General features: G+C 38.2%; 1 non-coding gene across 1 annotated transcript; it reads right to left on the reverse strand.

The window, feature by feature from the left end:
* Positions 1–10239: 10239 nt before the first annotated feature.
* On the reverse strand, positions 10240–10345 carry LOC140869959 (small nucleolar RNA R71). The gene has a single exon (XR_012146946.1). It is a non-coding gene; the product is annotated as a small nucleolar RNA R71 (small nucleolar RNA).
* Between the last annotated feature and the right edge of the window lie 6509 nt (positions 10346–16854).

The following is a 16854-nucleotide window of genomic DNA, read 5'->3' on the forward strand; positions in this document are numbered from 1 at the left end:
TTCGTGGCTGAGTCATCGAGCATTGCTGGCAGCTGGAGATCGGAACTTCCTTTCCTGGATCGGAGCTTCCGATCTGCTTCCGAAGTGGTTGGGATCGGAGCTTCCGATCTGGGTTCAGAGCTTCCGATCCGGCCCAAAGTCAAAAGCCCAAATTTCCTTCTGAAGTCCAATTACACTCCGAAATTGGTTAATTACTAATCATTAATCATGTTTAACATATTATTATCTTAAAATGGAATCTGGGTTACTACATTCTTCCCACCTTTAGATATTTCATCCGCGAAATAAAATCTAAAGACAAATTAAGATAACAATAATAAAACATCAAACCATGTTTTATTACAACAACTGTAATTACATCTTTACATGGTAATCAAAAGTACAAAGCAAACAAATCAGGACATTCTGCTCGCATATGGCTCTCGGTTTCCCAGGTTCCTTCTTCAACGCCTCGGCGTTGCCATTGCACCATCACAAGTGGTATAACCTTGTTCCGAAGAAATTTCTCCTTCCTGTCTAGGATACGGAGTGGTTGTTTAACAAAAGACAGATCTGGCTCTAGCTGAATATCAGTAGACTAAATCACATGAGATTCATCAGCTATGTACTGTCGAAGTAATGACACATGAAAAACATTATGTATACTGGAAAGATTTGGCGGTAACGCCAGACGATATGCAACATCTCAGATCTTTTCCAGTATCTGAAAAGGCCCAATGAAACGAGGAGACAACTTGCCTTTCAACACCGAATCTCATCACCTTCCTGAAAGGTGATACTCGTAAGAATACATATTCACCAGGCTCGAATTGCAGTGGCCTGCGATGAATATTAGCATAACTAGCTTGTCGATCTTGAGCAATTTTGATCCTCCGTTTGATCAAATCCACTTTGTCTACAATCTGCTGCACCAACTCAGGACCCTCGACTTGTCGTTCCCCGACTTCATCCCAGAATAACGGAGTACGACACCGTCGACCGTATAATGCTTCGAAAGGTGCCATATCAATACTACGATGATAACTGTTATTGTAGGCAAATTCGATCAAAGGTAACTGATCTTGCCAAGATAAGCCAAAGTCCATAACAGAAGAACGTAGCATATCCTCTAAAGTACGAATCGTCCGCTCTGACTGCCCGTCAGTCTCCGGATGATATGCAGTGCTCAAACTCAAAGTGGTATCCAACGCCTGCTGAAAACTACCCCAAAAACGTGAGGTAAATCGTGGGTCTCTATCAATAACTATGCTCACTGGAATCCCATGCAATCGCACTATCTCCTGGACATATAAGTGTGTCATGCGATCATAGGAATACTCCCGGTTGTAAGGAATGAAATGTGCTGATTTCGTCAAACGGTCAACAACAACCCAGATAGCATTACACTGATGTGAAGTCATAGGTAAGTGGGTGAAAAAATCCATAGTCACGTGCTCCCACTTTCATTCGGGAATCTCAAGATTCTGCAGTAAACCACCTGGTTGTCGGTGTTCAGTCTTGACCTGTTGACAAACCAAACATTGAGAAACAAATTGATACACACTACGCTTCATTCCCTTCCACCAGAATCTAGTTCGCAAGTCCTTATATATTTTCATGCTTCCAGGATGAACTGATAATCGATTCCTGTGAGCTTGAGAAAGAATATCATTCCTGAGCTCCGCAATATTAGGTACAACCACTCGATTAGATAAGCACAATAATCCATCTGCCTGAAAATGGAATCCAGATGTATTAACCCCATTGGCTAAACGTGCCAAACGCTGAGTCTTAACATCAGATATCTGAGCATCTCTGATACGAGAATACAATGCTGGCTCAGATAAAATAGTATACAATCGAATTCCATTCTTTCCTTTTCTGTGCTTGAGCGTAAAACTCAAAGAACAACACTCTTGTATCATATGAGATACTTCATTAGTCTGAAGTGCAGAAAGTCTCACCTGCCGACTCAAGGCATCAGCAGTAAGATTAGCAGAACCTGGATGATATTTGATTTCACAATCATAATGCTTCAAAAGATCCATCCAGCGTCTCTGTCACATATTCAACTCTGCCTGAGTGAATAAATACTTCAAACTCTTGTGATCCATGAATATCTCAAATTTCTCGCCATAAAGATAATGCCTTCAGATCTTGAGTGCAAATACAATGGCGGCTAACTCGAGATCATGTACTGGATAATTATTCTCATGCGTCTTCAACTGTCGAGAAGCATAGGCAATAAAATGTCCATGCTGTGTCAGAACACATCCTAACCCCTGACCAGAGACATCAGTGAAAACAACATATCCTCCTGATCCAGAAGGTAGATCTAGCAAAGGTGCAGTAGTAAGACGTCTATACAGCTCGTGAAATGACTCCTCACAATCCGAAGTCCAAATGAAGGTAACATCTTTCCGAGTAAGCTGAGTCAAAGGCCTGGCCAACTGTGAAAAATTCTCGATGAACCGACGGTAATAACCAGCTAGACCCAAGAAACTACGAATCTCAGCAACCGTCGTCGGACGAGACCAGTTCAGCACTGCCTCTATCTTACTAGGATCAACAGATATCCCTTCACTAAAAATCACATGACCGAGAAACACTACCCGATCAAGCCAGAATTCACACTTGCTCAATTTTGCATACAACTGCTTATCTCGTAATGTCTGCAACACAATCCTCAAATGCTGTGCATGCTCATCCTTGTCATGAGAATAGACAAGAATATCATCAATGAAGACGATGACAAATCTATCCAGATATTCTCGAAATACTTGATTCATCAGATTCATAAAGACTGCTGGTGCATTCGTCAAACCAAATGGCATCACCAGAAATTCATAGTGCCCATATCTGGTCCTGAAAGCAGTCATAGAAATATCTGAGTCTCGTACCCGCATCTGGTGGTATCCAGATCTCAGATCTATCTTCGAGTAAACAGAAGTACCCTGTAATTGATCGAACAGATCATCAATCCGCGGAAAAGGATACTTATTCTTGATGGTAACACGATTCAACTGTCTATAATCAATACATAATCGCATCGATCCATCTTTTCTTTTTGACAAATAAAACAGGTGCTCCCCACGGAGAAACACTCGGACTAATATATCCCTTATCAAGAAGATCCTGTAACTGCTGTTTCAATTCCCTCATCTCTGACGGCGCCAGACGATAAGGTGCTCGGGATATAGGCGTAGTTCCTATTACTAGATCAATACCAAATTCAACCTCTCGAACCGGAGGAAAACCAGGAATCTCATCAGCGAATACATCAAGAAACTCACTGACTATCGGTAACTGATCAATACCCGTACTACTCATGGACATATCAACTGCATAGATGAGGTAGCCCTCCCCATCTGACTCCAAGACATGACATGCCTTCAGAGCCGAAACAAGTGGCATCGGAGGTCGTGCACCCTCACCATAAAAATACCAGCTATCACCCTCAACAGGATGAAACTATACCAGACGCTGATAACAATCCACAGTAGCGTGATACAAAGTCAGCATATCTATTCCCAAAATACAGTCAAAATCTGCCATCGCTAATATCATCAAATTAGCCAATAACGTATTACCCTCAAATTCTAGAAGGCAACCCATCACTAGACGCTTAGTTACTATCTCCTGCTCCAGCGGAGTAGATACAACTAAATCCATATCTAATGATACATAAGGTAATCTATGTCTCTTAACAAAACGACTAGAAATAAAGGAATGCGATGCTCCAGTATCAATTAAGACAAGTGTAGGAATACCACATAACAAAAAGGTACCTGCCAACATGCGATCGCTTCCCTCAGTAGCCTGTTCTTGAGACAGAGCAAATACCTGCCCTTGAGACTGTGGACGGTAACCAGAAGAACTCTGTGGTGTTGGCTGCTGTCGTGGAAAAGTAGAAGCCTAAGATCCAACCTGTGATCCCGATCCACTGGAAGAACCCATGCGCTGAGGACAATCTCTCCACAGATGTCCCTGCTGACCGCAAATATAACAAGCACCAGTAGATCTCCGACATGAAGCTGCAGGATGCTTTCCTCCACAATGGCTACAAAACTCCTCCTTCTTCTTCTTCTTCCCAAAACGGAACATACCTCGTGAACCGCGAGAACCAGACGAAGTAGTAGGAGTAGAAGAAGACATAGGTCCAGATTGCACAACAGATTGAGCTCTAGGCTCAACAGATCCACTAGAATGTCATGGCATCATCAACTGTGCCCTCCTGTTGCTGGTCTCCACCAGACGGCAACGATTCACCAAAGTCTCATAAGATGTTGGATCATCACAGACGACAACTTGTGAGTAGATATCTTGATTCAAGCCTTGCAGAAAGATATCATATTTGGACGCATCACTGCTACTGATATGAGGACTGAAAGGTAGCAGATCAAGAAATCGTTGCTGATATTGATCAATATTCATTGATCCTTGCCTCAGAGTCAGCAACTCCATAGATCGTGTCTGACGAACAGCGGGAGGAAAATACAATTTTTGAAACTGCTGACAGAAATCCCCCCAAGTCACCTGTCCTCTCTCAGTACGTGCCTGAGCAGCTTTGGCATCCCACAAAAAACGTGCTCGATCCTCTAGAACAAATTCTAGAACTTTCAATTTCTGATCCTCAGTGCAATCGAAAGCACGAAAAGTACTCTCGAGTTTAGACATCCAACTTCTTGCTTGCTCAGGATTCTCGCCTCCCACCAAAGGTTTCGGTCCTACTTGCATGAATTTATTGATAGAGTAGCGACGTTTACCCTCATGATGACGATGTTGTTCAACATGATGGTGGTGGTGACGATGATGATGACCACCTCTCTGGCCAACACTACCGTGACTCTCGTCAACCATATCCTGAAATAAATTGCACATTAAAATCCCAAATGCGCAAAATTACTCAAGTCTAAACTAAATCCCAAGTACTAATCTCAAAATCTAAGCATGCTCTGATACCAAAAATGTAGTGACCCTGCATGGTATCACCTACTAACTGACAACTAATAGCATGCATTAAACTTAATAAAGCAATAACACTTAACAGAGTAAAACGTGCGGAAATATAATCCATAATTACATATCAGCTTAGTAAAACATATTCAGGCTTAAATCTGTAATGATACATCCATATCGAATAATTTTAAAAGTAAACATTATACAGCTATATCGAATCCTGCTGTATAGTTAACTCCTCAAGGCTCCTGCTCCCTAGTCCTGCCTTAGAACTATCAGCTCCGTCCATCCTGCGACCTGCCCCGTGGAATAGGGTGTCCAAGATAACAACTAGGACGTGAGCGCTAACGCCCAGTACATAAACATGAGTAAACATATATATACGATGCATGCAACATGATGACTGGTAAAGGGTCATCTGAAAAGTCATGCTTAGTACCGGCGCCACATGAGTGCTGCCATCGCACGGATCAACCTCTGGGTGCAACCACACTCGTCTAGTAAACCAAAGTAGTCAGACATAAATGCCCCCGCCGTCGCGGTACTCTCAGTGACAGACTATCAAATATAGAGCTGAGCGGCTCTATAATCAGGTATAACAAGATATAGACTCAACGTGTATATGCACATGACATATGAATATGGAAAACGGTAAATCATATATCATGTCATATAATAATGCCAAATAAATGCAACATATAAACATGTATACTCGCTGGCAATTTCAGTCAATGTGTACGTACCTCTAGGATAGTTCAAGTATAATAGATCCTAGGTTTCAAGCCTATATTCAAAAGTTTACCGTATCACTACACAAGTTCTATAAGTCTTAACTAAGTTAATAAGTACTCCCAAAACTTAAACAGATTCCCAGAACATACCTTCGTTCGTAGAAAGCCCTTTGAAGTCGCTAGTCCCGGATGACTATAACCACAACTTGGTTATTCCAGAACCTCTATTATAACTGATAGGGCCCTCAAGTGTATAACTCACACTATATAACTGAAGAAAGAAACTCGAGAATTCGTAATTCAAATAAAATCAGACAAGCCCTATTTATAGGCAAAATTCCCGGCCAGGATCGGAACTTCCGATTTCGGGATCGGAGCTTCCGATCCAGCTTACTGCGTGCATGCTTGACATGCCAGGATCGGAACCGATCCAACGATCGGAGCTTCCGATCTGCCCGCCGTTCGACACTTGTCAAAATTCGCGGCTGAGTCATCGAGCATTGCTGGCAGTTAGAGATCAGAACTTCCGTTCCTGGATCGGAGCTTCCGATCTCTGTGCTTCCGATCTGCTTCCGAAGTGGCTGGGATCAGAGCTTTCGATCTGGGTTCGGAGCTTTCGATCCAGCCCAAAGTCAAAAGCCCAAATTTCCTTCTGAAGTCCAATTATACTCCGAAATTGGTTAATTACTAATCATTAATCATGTTTAACATATTATTATCTTAAAATGGAATCTGGGTTACTACAATATTATTATTTTATTTTATTAAAAAAAAGAGAAAATAAAGTTTTATTATGTTCAGCAATCAATATACGTGCCCCCAATAAGGATAATAATCAATAAAAAAAAATCGTTTGGCCTACTTTGATTATGCATGCATTAATCACAGTCTTTCGTTCATATTGGACTAGAATCGATGAATTAGCTAGATTTGGAGAAATGAATTTGATTCTATGAATAATTAAATATATGATACTCATATTAATTTATTTGAAATATAATTCAACACAATTCTTATTGAAATTCCTTAACTTGATATAGAGTGCATACTCAAATTTTGTTATCAAAACAAGTCGATGAATTTAATTCCATCAATCCAAACACAACCTTGAAGAAAAGTTACTTTAATTTGTGCTACCATAATATACTTTTTTATTTGGTGGAGAGTAGTTTTTTTTTGTTAATTAGTTTTTACATTTTATAAATTAAAATGTTAAATGTGAAGATTTTGGGTCGTCAATCACCCTTTTTCATAACATTGTTTTTCAAATGTGTAGGCCAAACATATGTCGTTCCACTAGTTTCTAACTTAATTATTATGACTACTTTAGTCGATGAGGCCTTAGTCCAATGATTAAGGTTAAGGTCCTGAGACCAATTGGTCTCAGGTTCGATTCCAGTAGTTGCGGGTAATTTTTCTAATTTATTTAGGTAGATTTCAAAGTTGTTTTTGTAATTTTTTTGCTCGAGATAAGCGAGAGTGTTTGGGGATGCGGCCGGATTGGTGTTTGTAGCCATAGATGTGGCCGTCGGAAAAAAAAGGTGGAGCGGCGGCGGCGACGGCGGTAGCTAGGAGCTAGTGTTAGTGGCGTAAGCCTTAGGATTTGATATCATGTAGAAGCGTATGAGAAAATATATTCTGATATTGTCACGCCCCGGGTCCAGGCCCGCGCAAGCGCGACTGCACAATGGGCCCCTATAGCAACTACTTCGTATTTGTCCTCGCTTTACGAAAATGATTAACCCAAGTTGCTATAGAAGTCCATTGTACCCCATTTTAAACTCATTTTAAACCTTTCATTTTTCCCATGTGGGACAGGGGTCTTACAGATATATTTCACAAATGAATGATACACTGTATATTTATACAACCTAAAGAGATAATGATAAAAGGAAACAAATATACAAAGATATGCACAAGATATATTCCAATAGTTACTACTGTTCTGATGCTGATTTGTAGAGGCAGTATCTCCTTGCAGCTAGTGAGTTCAGTAACTGAACTCTCATTTTTCTTGGATCTCGAAAGTCGACCAACAAGTATACTTGTGTGGAAAGAGGTCAACTAGGAGATTGGAATGCATCAGTTGGTTCTACTGGTAAGAAAGTGTATAAAGCAGTAAATAACACAGTAGTTTGTTTTTGGATGTTCGGAGACTCAACTGCTTCTACGTCACCTCTTTTTCTGGTTCTGCCAGAAGGTACTACTAGAAGACTTTGAGTATTACAACTCTTGTAACACCCCACCTCAGCTAGGACTTACTCTGCCGCCTACAACTGAGACTCCTACACTAAACAAATTAGTTCTCGAGTGATCTTACAAAAGTGTTTTGGTCAGTTCACTCAACTGATTAGTTTATAGAGTTTTTACAACTCAACACATAACACAAAATGATCCTAAGAGAACTAATAAGTTTAAATGTGTGTGCTAGTGTTCTTCGGCTTCTGTATATGATCTTCTATGTAAGCGTCGAATGATAAGTGCATTTTATTCACTTAATTTATATATGATTTGACTTGGCTTTTGTTATGTATGGAGTGGATTTTATGCGTGTTAGTAGTTGTTTTTGTGAGATGCAAGGAATGACACAAAAGTAGAGAGAATAAGCGGAAAGCCGAATTATAGACAGCAAAGTTATTCATCCAAATCCGATCTTCACCATTCAAATTAAATTTTAGGATGTTTTAAAGTTGTTGTCAAAATTTCAACTCGATCCGATGGCTAGAACTCGAGATATGAGTTTTACAAAAATGCATGCTGCGCAGATGGTGAAATGGAAGAACAAGTAGCGCCCCAGCGCCATATTTATAGAGCTCCAGCGCCCATAAATTTATGTCCATAGCACCCCAGTGCCTCACTTAGAGCGCTCCAGCGCCAGACATCTTTCATTGAAAAATAAAATACGAAACTTGAGCGCCCCAGTGCCAAAAGCCAGCGCTCCAGCGCTGAGTAGTCTCCAAAAATATGGAAAGTCTCTAATCAATTTTAAAAAGGAATTTTACAACTTATTCTGAGGGATACGAGGGTTTAGAGAGTTTGGAGAGCAATAAGAACGACTATTGAGAGTTTTGAATTGCACAAGAGCCCGAGAATTTGGTACAAAGACTGAAGACGACGACATCCGACCATGGAGAAGCTTCATTCTAATTCGTTCTAGTTTTCCTTTGAACTATGTTTTCTAGTTTTATGGATTATTTGAAGAACATGTCTTATTTGATCTTTGAATTTATTATGAACTAATTTCTTAGTCTAGAGGTAGACGGATCTTGACTGGAAACCATGATTGAGATATTTTGATTTATATATTTGAATTCTTCGCACAGTTTATTTGTGTTTTCCTGATTTTAATGCTTTCAATTTACTGGCCATAGATTGAATGATATTTTATTTAGAATCTATCACTCGAGAGAGGAGATTTTGAATACGACATAGGAAAATACATCTTTGGTGTTTATACTGTTCGAGAGGCATATAACTCCATAGAAGTCATTAGAAGAATTCTCGTGCCATTTATCGGATTTAATAGTTAAACTTAGATAGACATATTGAGTTTGCTATTGAATACGAATTTCTGCTTGACACTCGAGAGAGGTAGTAGAAAATAATAGGAATTCTTGGCTAATAAACTAGAAGATTTTATAATTGAACAATCATTAGAAATAAATTGTGGTGTACAGTCAAGTGAACTCGAACCTCTAGCATTCATCGCTTATTGAATTTTTCTCTCGTGAACTCGTGGTTATTTAGTTTTGTTTCTTGCAAATTTTAGTTTTATAAAAATCAAACCATTTTCGTAGCTCTACATAGGATTAGGATTTTATTAGTTGCAAATATTTGATATAATATCATTTATTCATTCTTCGTGGGATCGACTTGGACTTAATTCCTATATTATAACTTGACATCGTGCGCTTGCGAGCGAAAAACACGCAACAAGTTTTTGTCGTCGTTGTCGGGGAGTGAATTTTATTTGATTTATATTAGTTTGTGCTAATTAGTCTTAATTTTGATTTAGAGTATTTTATTTTATTTTGTTGGTTCTAATTTTAAATTTTTCCTGTCTATGCAATTTATGCAAAAAAGCCAAAGTTATGACTCACTGCTCTTTGATCCGAAAATCGAGAAAACTGCTAAAGCTTTGAGAAAAGCTAGAAGAGAAGAGTTGCAACAAATGACTGAAGAAAGGGAAAGCGTTTTCAATAATGCTCCGGTGCCGATCAGAGATCACTTTCGACCGGTGATCAATAATCATTATTCTGGGATAGCTCGGCTGAATATCATAGCAAATAATTTTGAGTTGAAGCCAGCTTTGATTAATATGGTGCAGCAAAATCAGTTCAGGGGTGAAGCTACTGAAGATCCAAATTTGCACCTGCGTATTTTCTGATTGCCGACACAGTGAAAATTCATGGTGTTACTGAAGACACCATCAGACTACGATTGTTCCCGTTCTCTCTTAGGGACAATGCTCATAGTTGGTTGCAATCATTACCTCTTGGGAGCATCACTACATGGGAAGACATGACATCTAAATTTCTGGCTAAGTACTTTACACCTGCCAAGTCTGCCCAGCTGAAAATTGAGATCACAACTTTCAAACAGCAAGATCATGAGTTATTTTAAGAAGCTTGGGAGCGTTACAAGGAATTGCTTAGGAAGTGTCCGAACCATAATTTTCTAGATTGGGAACAGATCGAATTATTCTACAATGGTTTGAATGAGCCAACTCGTATTTCTGTGGATGCTGCTGGTGGTGGTTTGATATTCTCTAAATTTTCTGCGGATGCATATGAGATGCTTGAACAAATGACTATTAAAAGTTATCAGTGGCCGAGTGAGAGATCTACGATAAGGAAGTCTACTGTAATTCATGAGGTTGATGTGTTCACTGCTTTGACTGCTCAGATGGTTACTATTTCTACACAGTTGGCTGCACTGACCAAAGGCAATCAAGTTTCTATTAAGACAGCATCGCTGGCGACTGCCGTAAATTCTGCTGATGGATTTGAGAGTGTGGAGCTATCTCAATATGTGAACAACAGAAATTACAAAAACTATCGAGGTAATCCTGTACCCAATCAATATCATCCTAGTTTGCTTAATCATGAGAATTTTTCATATGAAAATAATAATATTGTGTTGAATCCTCCTCCGAGATACAATACAAATAAGGGTGAGGGTAAGCCTACTTTGGAGGATGTTGTTAATGCTTTTGTACAGGAATTGAGCAAGAGGATGGCGAGGACTGAGACTCGCCTTGACAGCTTAGAGACGCATGTGACCTGTTGGATCTCGGATCTCTATCGTGCCCAAGGCGCAGCGGAAGTTTAAAAATAAATTTTGATGTTCAAAATATGCTTGGACACTCGTATGGTTTAAATAAATCATTCATAGGGTATTAAAAGATTTATACCTATCAATCTTAAAAAATTGACGATGGCTCCAACTATTTCGAAACAATTTCGAAAAATAGCTCTTGTTGTAAATCCCTACGAACGATCAACTGGAGTTTCACCTTTCTTCAATCTTCGAATCAGGTCCACGATCGGATTTCATGTTCCTCTTCTAAATTGCACTTAAAATAAATAGAAAATTTTTCGTTGAAAAATTAACAAAGAAGAAGACTGGAAGAAAGAGAACTTGCAGAGAGAAAGCTTCGAACAATTCGAGCAGCGCTAAGAAGAAAAAATTTCTTCCCCTTATTGTATTTTGAGACTCTCCCCAATCAATTGAAATATTGATTGGGGTGAGTAAATGAGTTGTCGGGAGACAACTCATTTACTCCTCAAAATTATTATTATAATATTATAATAATATAATATATATAATAATAATATAATTAATATGTGTTGGCCAATAATGACCGACACTATTAATATATATATATATATTATTAATATATACATATTATTATAAACAATATATAATTTTATGAGTCGTTAAAATCCAAGTCCAACTTGGAAAATTTAATTAAACCCTTTTAATTAATTTTGCTCTTAAAATTTCTATAAGCCTTTATAAACCATTTATAAAGCTTATCTATCGATCCAGTTAAATTTGTTTATCATAAATTCAACTCTTTGAATTTATTATCTCAACGAAAACAGGAAAACCAGTACTTGTGTAACTCTCAATGGTTCAGGGATACAGCTAGCTATGGGTCTAGGCTTACCTTTATTAGTCTCATTCTATGCATCAACTCCTTGATCATAAAATGTCAGAACTCATTTCTGATTTAACCCATCGAATCATGGTAAGAGCGTTAAGTAGCACCGCCCCATGATTCCCTAGGTATCACTGATAGTGCCTACAAGAACCAGTCGATTATGGTTAACGTACAGTACAGTCCCTTTATCTCATATATCCCGATCGAAACTGCAACCATTGGTTCATCGAGGGTTGCATGTGAATTTAGATAACGATGTGATGTCTTTGAGAATACATAGTGGCATCGCATGTGTAACTTGGTAAACACTACTCTACTATACATCTTACACTCTGGCCAAAGATTCCATGCACTATTATCTAACTTGATCACATAGGATATCCACACCCTTAGGTGAGCTGTAAATCTCCGACTACAATGCACTGGCTCCTACATGTGTCGCAACTGTACCCAACCTCGCCACCTGATGACCCTCATGGAGTCGGTAAACGAGTCAAAGTAAAGTCCTAGCATGTAGAGCCTCAGTGTTGTCCCGGGTCGTAAGGACTAATGGTGTACAACCATAACCACGGACTTATCCATTCGATGAATGATAACCACTTGGGAAGTCCGAGGGAGGGTAGTTCAGTGAACTCATCGTATGAGCACCAATCTATATGATTGAACATCTCTATGTCCATACCAATGAAACGTGGTACACATCATCACAGATTCTAGTCTCGAGCTCGAGCGATCCTTGTCCTTATTTTGGGCGGCTCAATCAACTAGGAACTTGATTTAGAATATACAATAATTAATAATATGTGTTTCATGATTGTCATCATATGTACAACCTCATATCTTACTATAGTATATTCAAGGTTTTTATCTATGCAACTTGCATGGGTATACAGATATGGGTATACAGATAAAGAAAATGTCAAATAAAAGAATAATTATATAAAAATAAAGATTATTATTACACTTGAGTCAATAAAATCTCTGACCAACATTTGGCTTGCAGGGCATCTACTCTAACATGACCAACATGGGTGTTTTATTTCAATCCATGGAGACTAGCATTGGGCAGTTGGCGAACGCACTGAAAAATAATAACAGAGGCCAATTCCCAAGTAATACTGAGGTGAATCCCAAGGATCAGTGTAATGCTATCACGTTGAGGAGTGGGAAGCACGTGGATAATGAAGAGGGCAAATATGAGAGCAAGACATCTGAAAATGTTGCAGTTGACAAGAAGAAGGTCGAGGAGAAAGAGTCCGAACCTGAGCAGAAATCGATGTACAAACCTCCTTTTCCATACCCCCAAAGGTTCAAGAAGAAGGTAGTGGACGAGCAGTTCTCAAAATTCTTGGAGATTTTCAAGAAGATACATATCAGCATCCCTTTTGCTGATGCTTTGGCACAAATTCCGAATTATGCGAAGTTTATTAAAGAGGTGATGTCCAAGAAAAGGAGGCTGCAAGAGAATGATGTGGTGAGATTAACTGAAGAATGTAGTGTTGTGCTCCAAAAAAAGATTCCATAAAAGCTCAAGGATCCAGGGAGTTTTATTATTCCTTGCACTATTGGTTCTTTTTATTTTAATAATGCATTTTGCGATCTAGGAGCTAGCATTAATCTGATGTCTTTGTCTGTTTTCAGGAGCTTAGAACTTGGCGAGGTGAAGCCCACAATGATCGCATTGCAGCTAGCTGAAAGATCTATCACATATCTGCTTGGAATCATTGAATATGTTTTGGTAAAAATAGATAAATTTATTTTTTCGACGGATTTTGTTGTGCTAGATATGGAGGAAGATGCAAATATGTCACTGATATTGGGGAGACCTTTCTTGGCCACTGCTGATGCCAAGATTGAGGCGAAGAATGGGGAGTTGTCGATGGGTGTGGACGGCGAAAGAGTTATTTTTAACATATTCAAGAAATCAAGTAATTCATCCATCGAGGAATTATGCATGATTGAGCGAGTTGTGAAGCTGGATGGCCATCCCAAACTTGTTCATGAGGTAGATTCGAAGAAGAATGATCCGAAGGTGCCAAAGAAGAAAACGAAGAAGAAATCAAAGTTTAAAAAGGTTGTTGAATATATTTGGAGGGTGAAAGCGAAAGGGAAGACCCTCAACAAAGCGGAACCGGGCTAGAATTGGAATACAGTCGGGCTATTGACTATAAACTAAGCGCTTCTTGGGAAGCAACCCAAGCTAGTTTTTATGCGTTTTTTTTATTTTCTTTTAGTTGTTTTTATTTTTATTTTTATCATGAGGAATATAGACATTAATAATGATTTTGAATTGTGTAGGTGAAAAAGTATGGAGCTGAAAGAGTTTAGGAGCCACCCCTGATGAAGAGTTTTGAGTGATTAAGATGGTGCCAAGTACTGACGCTTGGTGCCTAAAGTATGTGTCCCTTGTTTTTAATGAATACTGTACATTGAGGACAATGCACAATTTAAGTTTGGGGGGATGTTTAAAAATTGTGAAATTATGAAATTTTTTATGAGTTAGTTGGAGTTGAAGGCATGATGTTGTAATTGTGTTGGCGATGAGAATAAATTTTTTTTTTTCGCTGAAAAAGCTCATGTTAGCTATATTTAATCTTGAGTTCTCACATTTATGCACAAATTCCATGATTTTTGATACTCCTAACAATTAGAGAAAAATTATGTGGATTTGTGATGTGGATTAGAGGATTTAATTCTTAACTCTTGTGATTTTTGCTTGAAACTGAGATAGATTTTTATGAACACAGAAGTGATTTAGGCGTTTTTTTCGAATCTATTGAGCTTTTTTTAGCCATTCTATATTCATGAAAAATCCAAAACAAATTGAGTAGCTAAAAATTTCAAATAAAAGTAATGGTGGAGAAAGTAAGGTGAGGGGAGGCCTTGAAAAAAAATGGATTGAAATTCTAGTCCAAATACAAGACATAAAGATGGAGATGTATGTAATAGAAGAAAGCCAAGACTAATGTATGGCAATGCAAATAAAAAATTTTAGCTACTCATAATCCTGCACAAATTGAAAATATTCAATCTTTTTGCTTTGAATTCTGAGTCCTTGTTTACATTGATATACATATGGATGCTTATCTCCTGCCGATTATAATTGAGACTAATGTTAACCAAAAAATTCATGTTGATCTGTGTGAGTAAAAGTTGAACTTGGTTGAGAGTATTTTGAAACTTGAGAGCGGAGTTAATGATTTTATGAAGCTTACGGATTGCATGATTTTACCGAAATCTAGGTGGGTAGATGAGATTGGAAAATCAAACACACACACGAGAACTCTTGAGAAAATTAGCCGACATGTGTATTGAATCTTGGAATGTATAAATTCGAAGGTCGACTATATTGCTCATTATTATTTTGCTCAGGACTAGCAAAAGTCTAAGTTTGAGGGAATTTGATAAGTGTATTTTATGGACTTAATTTATATATGATTTGACTTGGCTTTTGTTATGTATGGAGTGGATTTTATGCGTGTTAGTAGTTGTTTTTGTGAGATGCAAGGAATTACGCAAAAGTAGAGAGAAGAAGCGGAAAGCCGAATTATAGACAGCAAAGTTTACAAAATTACTGGAGCTTCTACAGACATCCAAATCCGATCTCCACCGTTCAAATTGAATTGATCCAACGGCTAGAACTCAAGATATGATTTTTACAAAAATGCATGCTGCGCAGATGGTGAAATGGAAGAACAAGTAGCGCCCCAACGCCATATTTATAGCGCTCCAGCGCCCGTAAATTCATGTCCATAGCGCCCCAGCGCCTCACTTAGAGCGCTCCAGCGCCAGACGTCTTTCATTGGAAAATAAAATACGAAACTTTAGCGCCCCAGCGCCAAAAGCCAGCGCTCCAGCGCTGAGTAGTCTCCAAAAATATGGAAAGTTTCTAATCAAGTTTAAAAAAGAATTTTACAACTTATTCTGAGGGATACGAGGGTTTAGAGAGTTTGGAGAGCAATAAGGACGGCTATTGAGAGTTTTGAATTGCACAAGAGCTCGAGAATTTGGTACGAAGACTGAAGACGGCGACATCCGGCGATGGAGAAGCTTCATTCTAATTCGTTTTAGTTTTCCTTTGAACTTTGTTTTCTAGTTTTATGGATTATTTGAAGAACATGTCTTATTTGATCTTTGAATTTATTATGAACTAATTTCTTAGTCTAGAGGTAGACGGATCTTGACTGGAAACCATGATTGAGATATTTTGTTTTATATATTTGAATTCTTCGCACAGTTTATTTGTATTTTTCCGATTTTAATGCTTTCAATTTACTGGACATAGATTGAATGATATTTTATTTAGAATCTATCACTCGAGAGAGGAGATTTTGTACGACATAGGAAAATACATCTTTGGTGTTTATACTGTTCGAGAGGCATATAACTCCATAGAAGTCATTAGAAGAATTCTCGTGCCATTTATCGGATTTAATAGTTAAACTTAGATAGACATATTGAGTTTGCTATTGAATACGAATTTTTGCTTGACACTCGAGAGAGGTAGTAAAAAATAATAGGAATTCTTGGCTAATAAACTAAAAGATTTAATAATTGAACAATCATTAGAAATAAATTGTGGTGTACAATCAAGTGAAGTCGAACCTCTAGCATTCATCGCTTATTGAATTTTTCTCTCGTGAACTCGTGGTTATTTAGTTGTGTTTCTTTCAAATTTTAGTTTTATAAAAATCAAACCATTTTCGTAGCTCTACATAGTATTATGATTTTATTAGTTGCAAATATTTGATATAATATCATTTATTCATTTTCCGTGGGATCGACTTGGACTTAATTCCTATATTATAACTTGACATCGTGCGCTTGCGAGCGAAAAACACGCAACATCAAACTCTTCTTGTATGTATATAACAACTGAAAGTGTTCAGTTTCTCATCGCTAAGTTGTAAGTGGTGTGAGTTCTTGTAAGCCGATGGATTCTTCTGTGTGACGTGGTCTCTATTTATATGTACAAGATAACGATCATCTTTGATTCAAATACATCCATTGATAAATAGA

Source organism: Henckelia pumila, chromosome 4 (assembly GCF_033568475.1).
Source record: "Henckelia pumila isolate YLH828 chromosome 4, ASM3356847v2, whole genome shotgun sequence".
Classification (NCBI taxonomy): Eukaryota; Viridiplantae; Streptophyta; class Magnoliopsida; order Lamiales; family Gesneriaceae; genus Henckelia; species Henckelia pumila.